General features: G+C 33.9%; 1 long non-coding RNA gene across 1 annotated transcript; it reads left to right on the top strand.

The window, feature by feature from the left end:
* The first annotated feature begins 649 nt into the window (after positions 1 to 649).
* LOC110037355 lies at positions 650 to 6,298 on the top strand. The gene is made up of 2 exons (XR_002295324.1): positions 650 to 765; positions 6,103 to 6,298. It is a non-coding gene; the product is annotated as an uncharacterized LOC110037355 (long non-coding RNA).
* The last annotated feature ends 10,456 nt before the right edge of the window (positions 6,299 to 16,754 follow it).

The following is a 16,754-nucleotide window of genomic DNA, read 5'->3' as shown; positions in this document are numbered from 1 at the left end:
AGTTACATACATCCAAAGTTTGATATTTACACTTATAACATCTTGGTGTCATAAACCTATGCATGAATAGATGTATTACACTTTTAAACATATAGTAATTGTGATATTTTTGATGTGATGTTAAAGAGTTGAATGATATGCATGTAAACATGATTGTTTAGATGTAAATACATAAGGATGGTGTGGTATGTATGCAAATGCCCCTTAACTTTTAATGAAGGAAGTAAAAACAACATGGCATTTGTTTGTTTCCTTTCTTAATCTGAAGAGAATTCATCTATTTTCTTGCCAGGTTTGGTCCTATAAATTTGTTCTGGAGCACTCTGTCACCTCCCAAAAGAGCCCTTATGGGTGGTGGGCAGCCAGGACTTAAATACTGCTTTTCGGCCCTACACCTAGCCAATGTGGGACTATTTGTCCGTGACATTCTCCTCCACCCAATCACGTGACGCCCTCGTCACGGATCGGCTCCACCGAGGGTCCCACTGGACCATGGAGAGTCCACACACCTGGCAGACAGTAGTCTGCTTTGATACCACTTGTCACATCCCAAAAGAGCCCTTAAGAGAGGGGGGCAGCCCAGGACTTAAATACTGCTTTTCGGCCCTACACCTAGCCAATGTGGGACTATTTGTCCGTGACAACTCGCTACGATAAAGCAATGACGCTATTCTTGACATGCCTTGAAGAGTCTGCAGATTTTGCCAATGTAATGGATCAAGAGAACAATGTTCCTCCAGTGAAGTGCTTTAAACTTCCTTACAAGTGAGTATCCGTCCGTCCATCATTATTTGTTTATGGCATTTACATGCATACCACCAAATTTTTGTGTATTTACATATCTAGCACTAAAATTTTGCTTTTTAGATTTATATCATATAAAAAGTACCACCATTTTGATTTCAAACAGTAAAATACTTCTTTTCATACATAGGAAAAGTAGTTGCTTCCGTTATGTTTTTTATCTCTTTTATTTTTGAAGGAGTCGTCAGCCTATCGTTTGTCGTATACTTCTCTTCTCCGAATAAATCTCTCTTTCGGTTCATATGAATGACTCGGAGAAAAAATGAACCGAAAAAGATGGATATGCGACAAATATGACAGACAAGAATAAAAACAAAAACGTGGAGAGTCTATGTGCGATAAACCTTGAAAGAATAGGTTATGTCTATCCGCCCAAATAAGGTCGGATGGGGCATCTTGGACCAATTTTCGCGAAAGAATACCTACGTAGGCTACCCATAACCAGAGATTCAGGTAGATGCTTGTTCTGGGGTCAAGGTACTCCATAGGAGATGTGTCCCACTTGGTTAATTACATTTTGGGAAATACCCAAAAGTACTCTCGATAAAATGTGTTTCGCTAGTATTATCGCAGACCTGGGAAAATAAGTTATTAAAGAGAGGTTATTCCTGCGGTAATGCCCATATGCTACAAAGCTCTGGTTAAGCCATTGGGCAAAAAGTGACTCTCTCACATCCCAAGTAGGTAGCGAGTTATTGGTATATGATACCCATGGAAGAACTAATAATCACCTCGACGGGGGTACCCTAATACATCAAAGCACGTTCGAGCCATAAGGGCAGAGGATAAATTATCGTATCCCAAACTGGCTGCAAGTCATCGGCATCGGGTCGTCAAGATGATACCAACAAAGTCAATAAGAGCGAAAGGACTCAACAAGGGTAGTCAAAGGAACGGGAGGAGTAAACCCTAAGAGGTAAAGGTAGCCGAGCCAAAGTACCACAGACCCGAATTCCAAATGCATAGAAATAAACAATAAAAAACAATTCAAACATGCAGACATGCCAAACAAAATAATAACCAGACTGATGTCATTGGGTCGATAACATGTCCCAAAAGAAAAAAAGAGCGATCGGACTCCGCATATACATGTCTGGTCCTAATTCTATACGTCAATATCAAATGCAGAATTAAGATACGGGGCACGAACACCTGCTTCTAGGCCCCTTCATGTGGTTCCCGCTCCAAATGTCTTGGAACCCGTGCACGTATCTTATTTCTGCTACTGGACTCTCCTAAGTCTCTAAAAAGTACATAGGAAAAGTAAAGAAAAAAAAGACGTTACCTGCATGAAAACAAGTGTCAGTGAGGAAAGCTATGCAACACATATAATGAGTCGTTCCTTATAAGTGAGGGAGATAAATAACACCTGCAAGCAACAATGTCAAAAATAATTACATGCTCCCTCATAGTGTACCTGTGTGTGTGCGCATATAAGTAGACACGACTCCCTACAGAAGAACGCCCTAACACACTACTATGTATTTGCAGGGTGCAAACACACAAAAATACCGTAAAAAAAGATGACGCGTGGCTAGCGCAAAAAAATGTCACAAAATAATAACCAGAGGTGTCAAAAAGGACTACCTAGCATCATTAATTCTAGTCTAACACACCATCTAATGCGAAAATGTTTTAACCAACATCTAAGTGAAGGGCCAATCTCCGGGTATAGGATGACTTTGACGAGGTCGCCTGGCCGACCCCGCTTTAAAGATCCAAGGGATCCAAAGGATGTTACTCAAGGTGGATGTTGAAAGAGGAGTTGGCCTTATATACGACCTAGTTTGCTACATGCATAATTTTAAAATCATGGTGAATGTAGTAATATGCAGAAAATTATATTTTTTTTAGTTTTCAAAATAAGGGTCATTAAATGCGGGTTCGTAACATACAATGTGACACGAGTTAGATCCTTGGATCCTTAGCATAATCATACTCGTATCAATCTCGATAACTTAACTTGCATTATTTGTCGAGCTCAACCCAGCAAACAATGATCGTTAAGACATCATGACCGATATGGGATTCAATTTTCTATCGAGCTTGACTCGCTATCCATGCAAACATGCAAATGCATATAGTAATGCAAAAGAAATGGTGAGTATGTCGTGGAGATGATGACTCAACAGATAGGTCTGTCGCGGACGCAGGGACTCGAAAAGATGCGTCCGCCGAGCAGGCGGGGGGCCCGACAAGTTGGCATGCCTTGGAGACAGTGACCAGAAGGACAGGTGTGTCGTGGAGACAGTGACCGAAGGATGGGCGTGCCGAGGAGGTAGGAGCCCAATGAATGGGCGTGTCGTGGAGACAAGTGACTAGAAAGACAGACGTGCATGAATGGGCGTGTCGTGGCGACAATGACTAGAAAGACAGACGTGCCGAGGAGGCAGGAGCCCGATGAATGGGCATGTCGTGGCGATAGTGACTAAAAAGACGAGCGTGCCGAGGAGGCAGGGCCTGACGAATGTGTGTGTGCCCTGGAGGCACTGACTTGAAGATGGGTATGTCTTGGAGGACGTTGCACTACAACTGTGTATGTGATGGAGGCAACGACCCGAAGAGGTGCAACATAAACAAAAAATAGTGATCATGCAAATGCAAGCAAACACATGCAAGATGTGATGCATCGTGCAAGCAAACAAATAGACACATGCAAACAAACATGCAAAATAATGTAAAAACATACAACCATGCAAGTGATCGGTTGGTTGGACTGTGGTGGCTGGTCGAGTCAAAGTTATCGGTTGACCGGGCCAACACTGCCGGTCGAAACAAATTGTTTGGTTAACCTGATCGAGGCCGCCGGTCGAACTAAAGTGAAGTGTCGACCAGGCTGAGGCCGACGATCGCGACAAAGTGAAGTGTTGACCGAGTCTGGGTGGCCGGTCGTGGTAAAGTGAAGTGTTAACCTGGCAGGGGCGGCCGGTCGTGGCAAAGTGAAGTGTTGACCAGGCTTGGGCGGCAGGCGTGGTAAAATGAAATGTCGACCCGGCCGGGGCGACCTTTTGGGACAAAGTGGAATGCAACATGCTTGATGCAAGATATTTGATGCAATCTAAGGCAAACAACTATGCTCGATAACAATCAGACTCGTGTTAACATCCTCATTTAGGTACCTAAAGTTTTAGGCACTTGGATGTGCGGCATAGCCGCCTCCTGCTTTGACGAGGCATGTGGCGGAAGTTCTCCCCGGTGATTCTAAGGTGGAAGCTCTCCACGAGGTTGTGAAATGGGCTAACTACAAAGCTTCTCCCGTTTCACAACTCCTCCAAGTTTTGCAAAGTGAGCTAGCTACGAAGCTTTTCTTATTTTGCAAAATTTTTCATCCCAAATTTAAAGAAATTGAAAAACCAAAGCAGGGGGAGATTGAAACTCCAACCCATAGGACATATGTTGAGGTTTGCAGCCAAAGGGGGTTCGCTCAGCTCTACGAAGGGTGTTTGGTCACGCACGAAAAATTCTAACCTAAAAGCTTGTACTATGAAAGCAAACAACCCATCACATAGGAACGTGGTCGCGCCGGCAAACGCACTTCGTGTGGGCGATCGAACCTGCATGCCTAGCGACACTAAACCTTAGGGCTAGCTATAAACGAAAAGAGAAGGGTTCGGGAATCTCACCACTGCGAAAATTGCGGACATCCAATGAAAGTCGGGAAGAAGCTCCTCGTAATGGGAGGAAACGTCTTCTAAATTTAGATTATTTTTAAATCTATATTGTTCCTCTTCTGTCTCTAATATGATTCATCAAATTCTTAAAACTTTTTTTTCCATATTTAATAATTCTTTTCTACTTTTTTGTCTGAAAGATTATCTTAAAGTATCAGGGTCATTTATGCTTCCACAAGAAAGTTTAAAATAATGTAATCATATTATGATTTCTACCTATTCTAGGGTGTGACCTTAAAATCTCTGGTTCATCTTGCATCCTTCTCTGTGGTGTTCTAGAGAAAGTAAAGGCTCAACAAGACCATGCAGGTCTATGCAGACCACAACATTATGCAAGTACTTTAAAGATTTAAAGCATAGAATTAGTTTGTTTCCTACACTATGTGTAGCTAGAATAAATAAAAAATCATAATAGAACAAAACATAATTTCAAACAAACAACCAGAACATAATATTCATTAATACTTAAAAGATGAACTTACAGATATCGAGCAGGAAGAAAATGATAAGCCACAGGCTTTTAATTTTTTCGGGTTGTATAGTTTGTCCTATATGTGAAAAGAGTTGGTTTGGATGGATTGGATCGATCTGTGGTTTAAATGCCACTGTATTGTGTTGATTACTATAGGCATATGTAGTTTGATATGTGATGCTATAAACATCATTTCCTTCTCTTAATACTATATCTAATTTATGTTTTAATGTTAGAGATCTATGAAGGTGTCTATTATTTATATTGACAACATAATTAGGGTCTAAATTAAACATTAAGGTTTAATAACATAAATTTCCTTGTATAACTCCTAACAAAGCATCTTTTTTAGAGTGTATAGTTTCTATCATCATATATCTAGATAGTGATTGGGCTATCTGTAACTTTTCGGAAATAAGGTTTGATTAGAATTTGAATTCCACCAAAAAATATATGTTTATATTTCTCATGATTTTTTGATTCTTTCTAAATCTTGTCTTTTGATTTGTTGATTGTATAGAGATATTTTAATTTTTCCCTCTATATTTATTATATCTATGGGATGTTCTCCTTGTCTAATACTATAGTGTATAGATTTTCCTTCTATGTTTATTATATCTATGGGATGTTCTCCTTATCTAATACTATAGTGTATAGATCTTTTCCATAAAAATATTGGAATGTCGAAACAGTCTTTTGTTCCTAATGATAATTTTCTTTTTCTGATTTTGCTATAGGCATATTCAGATAGAGTAATATGTCTTTCATATTGAATATAATTGTTGTTCATTATATCAGTTTCAGAGCTTTCTTCCATTAATCTGAATATAAATATTCTTCTATTTCATTATCAGAATGGTTTCTATTTTTTAGAATGTCTTCAGTTTTTGATAATTGATATATCTCTTCTTCTCTTTCAATTTCAACAATATTAAAATAGGTTCTAGGTTATTTTTTTTTATGATAGCTACAAATTTTACGACTTATTTTACTTTTTTTTGGGACATTTATTGTGTAATGTCCTTCTTGTTTGCAAATTTAACATCTTATTTTCCTATTATCTGCATTATTATTCTTTTTCTAAATATTCTTTTATTTGGATTGAAATGTCTTTTTTGTATTTTCTAAAGAACTTTTTCTTTTTATTTTTTGCAGGACAATTGCATTTGCTATGAGAAGAAGAAGATCAACCCCACTGTTGGGGGAAGTCATATTTCTCACAATACAATGATTGTTTATATTGTTTATTTTGTTTATGTAATTCTATATGCAGACATGCTTCAACTAGTTTTTTCTAAAGCGTAGTGTATTCGACTTCCTAGAGTGATGTCTTCTAGATGTATTTTTTTTTGAATTCTTGGCTCCATATAATATTATATGATTCGGGTAATTTATAAAAATATATATCTAAATATAACGAGCGGTCTTCAGCTAGAATATCATAGGAAAATTTTTTATACTCACAACTATATTCATTTAAATAATAGATACTGCATATATTTAATGCTATTATTATCTGTTTTGCTATATTTGACTGATGTTTTTGTTTTTCTATTTCTGTATGGTATCTAATTTTGTATCCTCAAAATTCACGTTTTATGAAATCTCCTTATATAATTGGCCATTTTCTAGGTTTTCTTATACTTCTTTCTGATAAACAAGTATTTCTTATTACTTATTTTTTATTATTATTTAGTCCTAAAAACCATTTTTTTACAATTCCCGTAAGTGTATTTTCTAAAAATCCAAGGACGTCTTCTCCCTTTATATTATAATTATATATGGCTACGCTATTTTCTATTACTCATTTATCAATTTTTTCGTTCATATTTTTACTACAGTCTATATTTAAATAAATACCATGTCCGCTTATAGGCTTAGATTTGTTGCCTTCAATTCTAGATTCTATTATATTTCTGAATGTTGGATTACATCTAACACTAGCAGGAAAATAACAGAGATAAGAACTTGTGTGTTGACTTGGACTAGCTTCGTTGGTATTTGAAGAAAAGAGTAATCTCATATGTTGGTTGGATGAAGGAGAGTCAACAAATGGATAATTAGTAGGTGTAGGTGTAGCCATAAATTGCTCATTTAAGACATTAATTAAATCTTTTGTCTCATTTTCTGAAAGAATGATCGTCAAATGAAATGACTTTATTTATACGTATAGCTCCTTGTATATTTTATGAAGAGTTATATTTATTTATATTTGTCCATCTTAGGATTTTTGAATTAGTATTAAACTTCTCTAAATTACAACATTTTGCTAAAATAGCGGCTATGGCTATATTGCTATTCAGTATTTATTGATTTTGGATTAATCTTACTCCTAATTCATATATGTTTGAAGTACTCTCTTTATTTGGCAATTTTTTATATCTAAACTAGATTATATTTTTAAAAAGTTTAATATTTTCTAACTGATTTAAATTTAATTCCATAGATTAACTTGTTCATTAGATATACTTTTTGAATAAAGATCTAGTTCAACTTGTTTTAAAATCATATAATTTATTATGATCCATTCATTTGAACTTTCTAAAGGAGATTTTATATGAAAATTAGTTCTTTTTGGAATACTTCTAAGTGCTTATTTTTATATTAATTTGGAGTAGTTCACAAATTCTATTGAATTCTTGGTAAAGGTAATTTTTATTCAACATCAAGATCTTCTACACTTGCTTTAAGCTCTTCTATAAGTAAACATTTTTTTAATTCTTTGTCATGTTTTATTTGTTGTTTGTAAGAGCTAATAGAAGATTCGTAAGACAATGTAGGTGTGCATAAAAAATTTTCATGTTTTAGACATTTATATGTATTTGCTAGATGATCATATGGCTTTGATACCATTTTATAAGCTTTAGATGCACTTGAAGTTTCTCCTATTTTTAATGATTTTTTATGAAGAGTATTTTCTAAATTTATATTATTTTTTAATCTATACTATACTTCTTCTATCTCTCTAATATGATTCATATAATTTTTCTTTAATTGTCGTAATCTTATATCAAATTCTTCAAACTCTTTTTCCATATTTAAGAATTTCTTCCTACTATTTTATTTGAAAGATTATCTTAAAGTATTAGGGTCAATTATGCTTCTACATGAAAGTTCAAAATAATGTAATCATATTATGATCTCTATCTATTCTAGGATTTAACCTTAAAATCTCCAGTTCATCTTGCATCATTCTTTGTGGTTTTCTAGAGAAAGTAAAGGCTCAACAAGACCATACATGTCTTTGTAGACCACAACCTTGTGCAAGTACTTCAGAGATTTAAAGCACAACATTAGTTTGTTTCCTACATTATCCGTAGCTAGAAAAAAATAAAAAATCATAATAGAAAAAAAACATAACTTCAAACAAACAACTAAAACATATCATTCATTAATACTTAAAAGACAAACTTACAGACATCGAGCATGAAGAAGATAATTAGTCACAAAGACAAACACACATCTTAATCTTACAAGAGAAGGAGAAGAAGAAGAAATCCTAATTCGCTCTACCTCCTCAGTAGAAGAGAGAAGGCCTTAAATAGAAAAGAAAAGAGTACATAAATCATCATAGCTGACGTTACATGAAATAATTGATGCTACTTTGCAGTCTGACTGAGTTAGTGGCCATCTACTTTCAGCGAAATAATTTTAGGAATATCTTTTGTTGATAAGGGTTAGTCTGCTTTTACGGGAACGATTCTTGGAATATTCTCCTTCATTAGATGGTGCTTTGTTAGAGAATAGTTTGTTGGTACGTCTTTATGCTTATCTTGTTACATCTGGCTCTCATTACTCTTTGTTTCAAGCTTTTCTCATATTTCTTATATAGTTTCTCCTTTTTTTGACAATAGGTACATTTGTGAATTTTCTCCTCCTGTAATTTTTGACAAATAATTCTTTGGTTTCTTTACTGACGGCTAAATTATTTCTGCTGACAATAGAGATCCACTTTTCAACAATTTTTATAGAAATCAGCCGTGAAACCATCATGACCCGCAGCTTTACCAACCTTCATATGATCATTGATATCTTTAATCTATTCAAAACTACGAATACAAATGAGCCAAGAATTATTAATTACAAAATTCTCATTATAGAGATTAACATCAATGTAAGTCAAAGAGCAACCATCACTACTGAAAGCATTAGAAAGGTATTGAATCCTAGAATTTTTGGGCGATGTGGGTTTCCATTTAAAGAGATCTACCGGTTAAAAGACTCAAGTAACTCATCTACTTCTTTCATTAAAATCTTTTCTAATTCTATTATTGTATCTCTATAATTTTTATGCGGATTTTTATCAATTTTTTCTTTTAATTCTTTAAATATATTTTTTATTTCATTGTCTAAATCATCTCTAAGTATTTGTAGAATTTCTCCTCTACCTATTATTTCCATTAATTTTTAATTTTATTTGTTTCCATAGGTGAAATTATTATGTTTTGTCTTATAACATCTTCAGGTAATGCTATAGCCATTAAAACTCAAATTTTTTACCTTCTACATATTTTTCGTAAAACCAAAACCAAATTTCTTTTAATTTTATCATTTCTTGAGCTAAAATACTTTAACTATCTTTTCTTCTATATTTGTTGAATTATTCTCTGCTTTTTTTAGTTTTTGTATAACTTTTATATCTTCTTTATTAAAATATTTTTGCCCTGTGGCAGATGTCTTCTTATATAAAGATTTTAAGGTTATTCCTCGATTTTTGATTTATGGACGATCATAATTTAATAATCCTAAGAATTTTTGTAAATCTTTTGTATCTTCAATTTTATCTGGAAATCTAATACTTTTTTAGATATATGATCTTCTAATTCTATTTCACCCTTACCAATTTTTTGACCTAAAAAAGTGATATATTCTTTAGTAATTTCAATTTTCTTTTTTGATAAAATAATTCCATTCTTTATGCATAATTTTAAAACTTCTTCTACATGTTTATAATGGTCTTTTAATGTATGAGATGCTACTAATATATCATTTATATACTAGAACGTAATCTAGATGTTTAAATATATTGTCCATTTTTTTTTGAAATATACTAGGTGCATTTTTAAGCGAAAAAACATAATTAAAAATTCTTAGTGTCATATAGGTGTAGTGAATACAACATATTTTATGGATTTTTTATCTAATTTTATTTGCCAAAATTCTGATTTACAGTCAAACTTGCTAAAATATTTTTTTGTCTTGTAATAGATTTATTAACATATCATTATCAGGTATTTTATATTCATTGTCTTTAGTATTATCATTTAGTCATTTATAATTAATAACCATTCGAGTTTTTTCTCTGAAAATTTCTGCATGGTTTCTTATCATAAATGCAGCTGATCTATGTTGAGATTTTGATGGTTTAATTAATCCTAAATCTTTCAATTCTTTTATTTTAATTTTAAATTCTTCTTTATCTAAATGTCTATATTTTAATGCTTTTGTTCTTATGACTAATTTTTTGTTGAATATTAAGATATTAGCTAATTCTTTATTTCGTTCCTAATGGTTTAAAGGATTTTTATTAATTAGGGTTTATATTCATGTGAAACGATCATACAAATAGTCTGGAAGATGTGAGGATTTAGGTCGTGACGAACGACAACCTCATAATCCTAAAACGAGTTAGAGCTTAAATTGTATAGTAGAGCTATACAAAAGCCTAAATATAAGTTAAGGATTTATATCACACTATGTGGATAACCTCGAAATCCTATGACTGGGTTGTTTAATTTTAAGAAATGGTTTAGCTGGTGTAGACATGTTTTGATATTGAAGATGACCATGCTGCCCATAATGCTAACTCCAAGCTCCTCGTCATAGGGAGTTTAAGTTTTCTAATGTGTCAAGCCCTGATGTCAAATCAAGTGTTTTCTAAGCTTATGGTTATTTAAATATCAAGGGGAATGTTAAAGTCGATTAAAGCGACACCCGTTTGTATCCCACAGTTCCCTCATTCTGGTATCACTTATTTCTTTTGAATTTACTTAGCTCAACTCATTTAAACTGGGGAGATCTCTTTACTAAACTTAAAATGTCCTTTGATGGGTTACCTCCTCCGAGGGACTCTCATAAATTCAAAAGGACGTTTTAAGTTTAGTGAAATTTCAAAGGATTAATGGTTACCTTTGAAACAATTTGTTTTAGGTTTTTGAAAATTTTGATTAATTTTAAAAATGATTGTTTTAATTTTGCAAGAAAGTAAAGTACACAAACAAGCAGTTATAATATTGTAGAAAAATTAAAACAAGAATAGTTGAAGGTGTATATAACAAATCCCAATCTATGACTTATTGAGTCCCGAAAGATCTTAATGGCTGATTTTATAACAATGTATAACAAGTTCAATTTGTCCTTCAAAATATCCAAGAGATTCCAAAGTGTCCAGGGAGTGATCCCAAACTGCTTTAAAATCTCTTGAAGCATTCGAGTTCATTTTGAACTTATCATATTGTTCCATTAATCATCCCAGGTTGAATTAAAATTACCCTTTACTCGATGAATCCATTAGAATTAAAATTACCCTTTACTCGATGAATCTTGACATTTTAACCATCTTGAGGACGTAGTACTCAATTAATCAATTGATATTTTACTTAAAAGTTATGTAGGTGAATGCTCCTAAGGTAAGTCTCAATCATTAAAATTTTTTGTACCCACCACTAAAGTTGGGCTTGGTGATGTTAATCATCAATCATACTATCTTCTAAATCCCGTCAAACAAGTTCTAAAATCATGCCTAGATCACTACGAAGCCCCTTAATAAATCTAATGGGAGAAAGATTAACAAATGTTAGAATTTTAATTTAGGTGATATGGATTTTGATTAAAAAGAAGTTAGGTCATCATTAATTGTGGACTTAATCATAAGTGAAACATCATCTCCCTAGTTTAAGCCCATCACTTGGAAATCATTTGATTTTGATTAACTTCCAAATCTTGATCATTTAGCAAATTATAATTTTATTCTTATTATGGAAAGGTGATATGTTGGTTTTTAACTTTTATCGATTATGTTTTAATCATTCAAACATATTCATTAAGATCAAAATTACCCATTTTCCCTTTGATTAATCCTAAATTTTGATTGAGGTACCAAAATCTAAAATTACAACTTTACCCTTCGGGCTCTTCACCTCATAACTCATTAGACACAATTCAAATGACTTAAAAAAATTTAGTGTACCCTGCCCACGGGGCAACTAAAACATCAGAGGAGAAAACATGGTTTTCAAATTTTTATTTAATTTAAATAATTATCTTAACTTAGAAAATAAAATTTTCACATTAATTTTTTTAATCAATCAAAATAATGTTCTGTGTTTATGGGAAAAATGTTAGAGGTTCCCTTAGGTTAGAAATGCACTTAGGCAAAATTCCATGTTCTTATAAATTAAATTTTAATTTAATTTTATGACTCTTTATTGATTTTTTAGTGATTTAATTAAATGGAAAGTATGTTTTAGAACACTTTTCATTTTTTTTAGTTCCTCTGAGTTCAGAGAACTAAGAGAAACAAATTTTATATTTTTATAATTTTTAATTTATTTATTATAATTATTTTTAATGGGGAAAATAGGAAAACACATTTTTGGACCTTTAAAAATTTATTTTTAACTTAGAAAAATTATGAAAAATATTTTAATGAGTTCTAAGTGATCAGGGAACCATTAGGAATATTTTGAAATATTTTTATATTTTTGGAAATTTTAATTATTCTTAATTATTTTTAATTTAAAATATAGCTCAAAAATCAAGTATTTTATTAAAAATAACTTTTATTTTTCCTAAGTACTCCTTATCACAAGGAACTCAGAAAAATCACTTTTCATAATTTTTCTAAGTATTTATTTTAATATAATTATTTTTGTACAAAAATACAATGTTTCTTAAAAAAATTAACTTTAGTGCTTAAACTTAATCAAATGATTTCCAAATTTTTGCAGCGGGTAAACATGCTTTTTATAAAGGTATTATTATAGTGGGTAGACAATGTGGAATTGATTTTGTTAGAATTGATTTTGTTAATTTTTTATTAATATCTAATTTACATAAATTAATACAAATATACATACTTAATTAAATACAAAATGTACAAAATTATTCAAACCATCATAATATTTTTCCTAAGCTTCTTTGACCACACAAAACCTGCTAAAGTCAGAACTTACTAAAATTTGTCTCATAATTTTTGAAGTGATATTTCAATTTATATAATTAATTTAAGCCAAAATTGTCATTCAAGCTTGAAAATTAGGGTCATCTTAGTTTGAAAATTATCATCTTAGTTTGAAAATTAGGGTTAGGAGCACAAAGATGTCCTCTGACCTTACAAAAATCAGAGAACATAACCTCTGTCATGAGGAACAAACCCTCAAAATTTCAAACTATGACGAGATAATGAATTGAAAGAACATAGAGAGTATTTAATTAATTAAAAATCAAAGATTTAACAAATAATTTTTATTTTTAGTCCACATTATTCTCATTTGTTCACTAAGCAAGAGGGTATTTTTAATTTATTTTTGTGATTTTTCTATGAAATGATATGGATTTTCAAAGTTCTGGCTTTTAAATAAATCAAATAAATCTAGATTTTTCTACTTAAACCAGTCAGCACCACCTCATCCTACGGTGTGTCGAGCTTTACACTCGACGTTCTGCTATTCGATGTCACCAGCCACCTCAGCACCACACGTCCCGTGGTTCTCGTATCATCTCCCCGTCCGACTCCATCACGACCGTTCATGGAATAAACACGCGATCTGACGATATTCGTTCATCGCCCCCAATTGACTTAACTCGTAAGCCGTTCACACTAAAACTTTAAGATCTCGAGCTAGACTCAACCAAATAACTTTGGGTTTGTTCCTACACCTTCATCTATTCAAGACGAACACATTTATATGATTTATACAGTATGAAATACAGTAAATACGTATGAAGAATCAATTTAAGCTCAGTTTAGGGTTGAGGCTCAGTACCTTTGTCTGAGAGGGGAGGCCTTAATCAGATGGTTGTAGCAGCTTCAAATCAGTCCAACGAACCTCCAGATGAAGTCCTGGGTTGTGGTGAATTGTCTAGGTATGATTTCGACCAAGAAGAATTTTAGGTGTTGGTATAGGGCTATGCTACAGACTCTCTGTGATGGCGCTTTTGCAGGGAATCAACTTCTCTCACTCAGGGTATGGTGTGTGCACAATTAATTTGAGTTTGGTTCACTGTGGAGCTGTGGAGAAATCTATCCTGGTTTTGGAACAAATTTCAGTGAAGAAATTGACTCGGTGGAGTGGTTGTGAGTGGCTGTGAGCAAGGGGGTTGAACTTAGGAAGGTTTGGAGAGGCTCGGGTGAGATTTTGGCAGAGTTTCCCCAAGGTTTCAATCACTCTCCCTTTTAGCTGTGGAGAGCTTCATTTATAGCCATGGCTGCTTGGTGGAGCCCAGGGCTTCAAATTGGGTGCTAAAGCGTGCTGAGGTGGAGGGAAGAAAGGCTCATATGGCCAATGTGGGACTTAGCCAACTCAACAACTCAAGGAGGTTTAATTTTGGATTTTGGCCATTTGGGGCTCCCTTGGGCTGGCTGTTTTCGGCGGCTGAGGTGGTGGTTGGCCAGAGTTCAGTCACTTATGGGCTCAGGGAGGCCAGAGGGTGCTTAATGATGGTTAAACACTAATGGCAAGTATATTTTGAGTTAGGTCAAAAAATGGGGTGCAATCCCCTAAATCAAGGGACCATTGGTTCATAGCCCATGTAGGGTGGGCTAGGTGTTCTAGCCTGGTCACTAGGGCCCAAAAGGTGGCTGTAGAAGCTTTGGTTTGATCAATTTGGCATGACTCAATTTGGCATGACTTGCATGACTTGGTCAATTTTGGTGCATGAGTTCAATTTGGGTTAAATTGGCTTGAAGTTGGGTTTGGACTGGACTAGCCATAACATTGGACTCAATTGATCGAGCAACTTGGTGTAGATTAGAAAAGTTTTGGAGTGATTTGAATTGATTTGGAGGAATTTGGACATTTGGTTAATTTTGGGGGTGTTGGGTTAGACTTGGGTTTGAATTGGGCTGGAGTTTGGCTAGAGCCCAATTAATGGTTCAATTTGGTCCTAATAATTGTCATGAAAAGTTTTGGATAGAAATTGAGTGGAATTTTTGAGGTTATGGGGTTCAATTGAGTTGAATTTGGAGACATGGTCAATTTTGGGTAAAATTGGGGGTTTTGGTTCAAGTTGGTTTTAGCGTGAAATTGAGGCTTGACCAAGGCCAATTGAAGGATCAATTTGATGTGGGGAAATGTTTTGAAGAGTTTATGATGCAAAATTTGGGCAATTGGATAGATTCGTTGGATAGATTTAGGAATTGGATAGATTCGGGGGTTCAATTGAGTGAGATTTTGGTCTTGGGCCAAATTGGGGCTTTTTGATTTGGGTTGAAATTGGATTCCAATGTGAGTCAATTGGGCTGGATTTAGTCACAATCAAGTTTGGGCATGATGAATTTGAGTTTAGCATTGAAATTGGGGAAAATTGAGATCAAGGTGGTGGACATTGGGGGTCAATTGGAGTAATTCGACCTTTAAAGACAATTTGGGGTTTTTGGTCAAAATTGGTCAAATTGAGCTCATTGGAATGGTTCAAATTGCTTTTGGTGACATTTGAAGTGATTTTGGAGGTTTTGGGACATTTTGGGTCAGTAAGGGTATTTTGGTAATTTTGGCTAAATGAGGGGTATTTTGGTTTTGGCTTTGGTAATTTTGGCTAAATGAGGGGTATTTTGGTAATTTTGGGATGTTTTGGGCAATTTGGGTAGTTTGAAATGGTTTGACATGATTTTTGGACAAATTTGTTTTATTTGGGTAATCTTGAGAATTTTGGCCAATTTTGGATTTTCAAGGGTATTTTGGTAAATTAGGTATATTTGGGGGCAAAAGGCTAAGTTTGGTATTTTGGTAAAATTGGGGTGTCAATCACCCTATTTGAGCCATGGAACAATAGAATCCTCTACTTTGGGTCCTCCATGTTTTGGTTTTGCCTAAACCCTAGCCTAGGGCTGGTGGGTTTAGAGGACCATCTACACGAGTCTCCCAAAAGGTTAAGGGGTCAAAGTTAGGTAGACTTAGGCTTAAGGTAGTGACTGGAAATGTAATGTGCAAGTGTGTGAGTGAGAGCAACCAAGACTACACCACCAGAGGGTTGACCCTAAGGCCAAATAGCCCTATAAGGACTCATCTTGAGTTCCCCCATATTGACCCCACCTACTAAGTGCTAGCAGTTAGGACTAATATATGGAACTTCAAGTTGAGCAAAGAAGAGTTTTAAATTTCTAATGGCGAGTGTTCCTTTCTAATCCTATAGGAATAGTCAACAGAAAAGTCCATGGCTAGATGTTGGCTACTAAGGAGAAAACTAGATCTCAACCAAAAGTGAAGTTAACAATAAGTAAATTAGAATTAGCACACACAAATACCGAAATAATGATAACAAACACCTACCAAAATTACTCAACATCTTTAATAATGGTAAATGCAAATATAATCTTAGAAGATAAATCACAAATTAAGGTACTGACATTAATAGATAGTGGAAGTACTACATCAGTTATAACAAAAAAATTGTTACCAAGAAATTTTAAAAGCTATCATCCAACAAATAGAACTACATATTTAGTAGGATATTACACATTAAACTTTGATAAATGCTTAATGAATAGCCAAATACAATTCGTTATTAATCATGAAACATTTAAATTAACTGAAACCTATAGTTTACAAAAAATTTTAGTTCATGACGCCAACAATAAAGAATTT

Source organism: Phalaenopsis equestris, unplaced genomic scaffold (assembly GCF_001263595.1).
Source record: "Phalaenopsis equestris unplaced genomic scaffold, ASM126359v1 Scaffold218946, whole genome shotgun sequence".
NCBI classification, from domain to species: Eukaryota; Viridiplantae; Streptophyta; class Magnoliopsida; order Asparagales; family Orchidaceae; genus Phalaenopsis; species Phalaenopsis equestris.
The sequence above is the reverse complement of the archived record's forward strand: the minus strand, read 5'-3'. Positions and strand labels throughout refer to the sequence as shown.